Source organism: Taeniopygia guttata, chromosome 4, assembly GCF_048771995.1.
Source record: "Taeniopygia guttata chromosome 4, bTaeGut7.mat, whole genome shotgun sequence".
NCBI classification, from domain to species: Eukaryota; Metazoa; Chordata; class Aves; order Passeriformes; family Estrildidae; genus Taeniopygia; species Taeniopygia guttata.
In genome coordinates, this window is record NC_133028.1 from 38,109,669 (window position 1) to 38,113,755 (window position 4,087).

General features: G+C 36.0%; 1 long non-coding RNA gene across 2 annotated transcripts; it reads left to right on the forward strand.

Annotated features, from left to right (window-relative positions):
• Nucleotides 1–340: 340 nt before the first annotated feature.
• On the forward strand, nucleotides 341–3,715 carry LOC140683863 (uncharacterized). Of its 2 annotated transcripts, XR_012055435.1 has the most exons (3): nucleotides 341–1,245; nucleotides 1,773–1,901; nucleotides 2,977–3,715. It is a non-coding gene; the product is annotated as an uncharacterized lncRNA (long non-coding RNA). The 2 variants fall into 2 exon arrangements; XR_012055434.1 differs by having other exon boundaries at nucleotides 1,773–3,715.
• Nucleotides 3,716–4,087: the final 372 nt, after the last annotated feature.

The window sequence follows — 4,087 nt, forward strand, 5'->3', positions numbered from 1 at the left end:
TTTTATTTTGAAATTATAAATATATGCATTTTTCCTCAGTGAGGCATGTACAAAAGATGCTTTAAAGTATATTAAAGCTATATAGGCTTCAAATTTGGAGTTACTCATTATGGGATTTAATGTGGAATAACTATTTAGATAACATGCTAATATTTCCTGCCTTCTGGAGAAAATGATATATAAGCAGCATAACAGTGACTTACACCAATGACGTAAAAGGCCTCTGCGTATTTTTATGTTATTTTTATAATAAAATGAAAGGTGATGTGGCACATGGAATTACAGAGGTAGTCAAAGGTGCTTTACTTCCTCAATTTTGACTATTTTATTGTGTTTGTTTGTGGATTTTATACCAGCTGGATATATTTCTTTCCTTCTTAAAATTTATTTATTTATTCTATTGACTGTATTAGTTACATGTGATTTCTGTTTGTTGCCTGTATTTTTAAACTCCAAGGACAAAGATTTTTCAAGTTTCAAAGGCATCAGGTTTGTGAATACAGTGACATTATGGATTTAAATTATTTTTTCAGTGGTCAGAATCCTTATTCTAGAACTAAAGGCTCTTACTGTGAATCCCAACCCACCCTGCCATGTGATAACTATATTTAATACAAAGTGAAATAGGATAGCCATCTGAGCTAAGGGGCCTCCCCTTCCTTCAGAATTGGACCAGACATTGCCAGATAGATACCTCTGGGTGCTTTTATTCAATAAGTTTAGATTCTTCTGTACCGTATTTCTCAGCAATTTCTTTTTTTCTGAGACAAATTTGTAAGGCTTCTTTAGCTCAGGAGAAATTTCCCTGCAATTGCTAAAACTTCCTTATTTCACAGATTCTCAGCATCTTTATGTATTCTTGCATGAGTTCATGCACGGAATGCTGGTGGCTTCATCCCATGAATCAGACTGACTATTTCCTGAAAAACACATTGGTTGTTATTTCCACTATCCACTCTTAGGCTCCCGAGCCAAAACTTGCTAAAAGTCCATCATCATTTTTACTCAGCAGCTTTTTTTTGTAACCCTGCAGTGTGCTGCCCATGGGAGGACAATGTGATTTCTGCCCCCTCTACCTCTGCCACAGAGCACAAGGATCTGCCTGATCTTCACATAAGGTGAAAAAACTCCATGTTCTTTGTAACTTCCCCCCAGTTTTGTTTTTCCACAGATTGCAAGAAGCTTACTTCCACATTTTCAATGTATAAAGATATCAAAGGAGCTATCTTTGAGTACAGGTCTCTGGTAAGTGAAAGGACACTTATTTCCACTCCTCCAGCACTGATACTCTAAGTAGGAGGAAAACTTCATTGATTTCATCATTAAAAAACTCAATGATTAGAAGGAGATGGGGGTATTTTATCATTATTTGAATTTTTCTCCTGTGAAGTTCATGATACTTTTAATAATCATGGTTCTTTAATTTTTTTAGGAGAATGTCTACCTCTTTTACTCACTAATTATCATTAATTATAAATTTAAATGTGATAGGATATAAATTCAGTTACACATTGAAATGGACCTAAAATAAAAGATTTATTCCATGTTTAACATGGAAAACTAGAGGAGAGAGTTACAAATGGAAGGGAGGTGTTAATTATGAGGAACCAGCTACTGTTTTGTTCACAGGTTGATGCAGTGAAGTTATTAAGAAGCTACTACATAAGGGAACAACTATCCCACTCTATAACTTTTACTAGCCAGACTTGTACCACTTGTATCACCAGACTTCTATTCCACATTCCCTTGATAAGGCTTTTTATCTTCTTCAGAAGCAACTGATGCAATCTGGTGTCCACTGTGGTAAAGCATATCATAGTACTTGAAAGTGTGCTTAATGAAAGCAAAAATAAAAAGGACTATTTACTTACTGGGAAAAAAATGTTTCTACAATTTTAAAGGTAAATATAAGTCTGTAATTCTTTTTGTACTCTTTTTTCCTTTCACTTAGATAATTTTTCATTACCAGAGGGTCTAGAAGATTTTATTTTAGTACCATGAGATTGTAACTACCACAAAAATCAGTTTTTCATCAACACTGATTGCAGGGAAGAGACCTGTCTGCTCAATCATGAGACACAGATCAGCTGAGGATTTTTACCTATTTCACATGATGTGAATAGGAAGGCATTTACTTGACAGCTCCTTTTCCAAGGGTAAATTGCTGATGGCTGTAGTGCTCTATAAAGACACTAGAAAGCTTGAGAGTTCAGAAGTCTGTTTCTCACACATACATGCACACACACTCTTCCTTTTCCTTTCCTTCCGTGCTTTTGTTCAAAACTCATCATCCTTCCTGGTAGAAGAAAGGAAAAACTGCATGTAACTTTAGCTTGCATTAGTGCCTCCAGCATATCTGGGCTGGTATAATTTCTGGTCTACATTTACAAAATTGAAGGTTCTTCTCTTTCTCGTGAGCTGGATGATGATGGTTTTGTTAAGACCTCTGGTTCTGAGGTATAGAGCATAAGCACTACATAGAGAAAATATGCATATCATTGTGAAGGTTAGAAGTAGAAATAAAATTTACCAATTGATATCTTATTGGGAATTGTTATGTTGTGCCTCAATGAAGTGCCCACTAAACTATCTTTACATCAACCAGTAATCTGTGAAAGCCAATATTTGGCGGTCTGACTTGTCTGTCTCTTGAACCCACTTGTGCTTCTCAGCCTCTGCAAATACCTGGCTGGACCCTGGCAAGCCCAAATCACCCAGCTGTAGGTTCAGCAAGAGTGGGATGAGTGTCCCCTGCTGAGATCCCAAAATCAAAAGAGCCACATCAATGAATGGTGATGAAGTTCACCTGTCCTGACTCTTACAGTTGGGAGCCACCTCAGCTAGTGATAAGAGAAGAATCTCTGCCTGATTCTTTCCTCAGGGCAAATATGATTGGAGGCCAATTATGATTTTTAGCTTTCATCTTCCAATGCTTCTTTTTCCCAAAAGTGTAATAATTCTTCCCTCTTTTCTCAGCTGGAGGTCTAAAAACCCTTCATAAGAGGGTGACTGCCGCAGGTGTTTTCTACAGCCCCTAACAGAATGGAGCTCTAATATGGGATGGAGCATATATGGACTACCATGCCTCAAATGCTACTGACTCTTACCCAACTCGTTCTTCACCTGAATTGTGCCACAACAGAGACAATAAATACCTGACATAACTGAGTAAGGTTCAAAACACCAAAGGATATTTACTTCTATAAGGGTGGAACTATCTTCTTGAGTAATGTCTTCTTTCCAAACACAGTTTATAAGAAAGAGGCATATAAGCTACTAGACTTTGCTGTATTAATAATGAAAGGCAAGTAGTTGAAGCTCTATTGTAAATAGCTGTGTTGTAAAAAGAGGGGTACCAAAATGCAGTGCTCACATAATGTGTTAAGTGAAGTGTTATTGATTGGTCATAGTTAAAAAAATCCACTAAACTAAATCGATTCCTAAAGTAACACTGTTAAAGAAATTTGGGGGAAGCCAAATGATTATAAACAGAATAAAATAATCTAAATCTGTTTGACACATAAGACAATACAACCTAATGAATAATATTTTCCAGCAGTCTTTATAGAGATGATTTAAAAAATGAGAGAGGGAATGAGGCAACAAACTGTCAGATAATTTGTTTGTGCTGCTCTTCTAATAGCTCTTTGTTTATTAATGTGCAGTAATTGTTCATCATTTGAGCCTGGATATCAAAATAAAAACCTAAACACTACGGTTTAGCCCCTTGTCTAGTTTCTTAGCATGAGTTTCAGTGTGTGATAGCTGATGATTATTGATCATGAATTTAAGTGATGGGTTCCAAAGCAAAAGAACCTCTGGGACCAAATTATTTTGTACCAGACACATGTTGTGAATTTTGTTTTTTACTTATATTTCATTGTCATTATTTTGTTGTTACAAGCTGCCCTGTTTTAATATAGCTTCACTTGAGAAATGCCAATTGTGTTTTCTTCTAGGGATCATGCTACTCTCTTCATCATGTCTTCTTTCCCTGGATACTAATAAAAAAATACCAAAAATTGTAATATCCACACAAATATGCCTCATTCATCATCTGAACTACCTATTAGATGATATCTAAGTG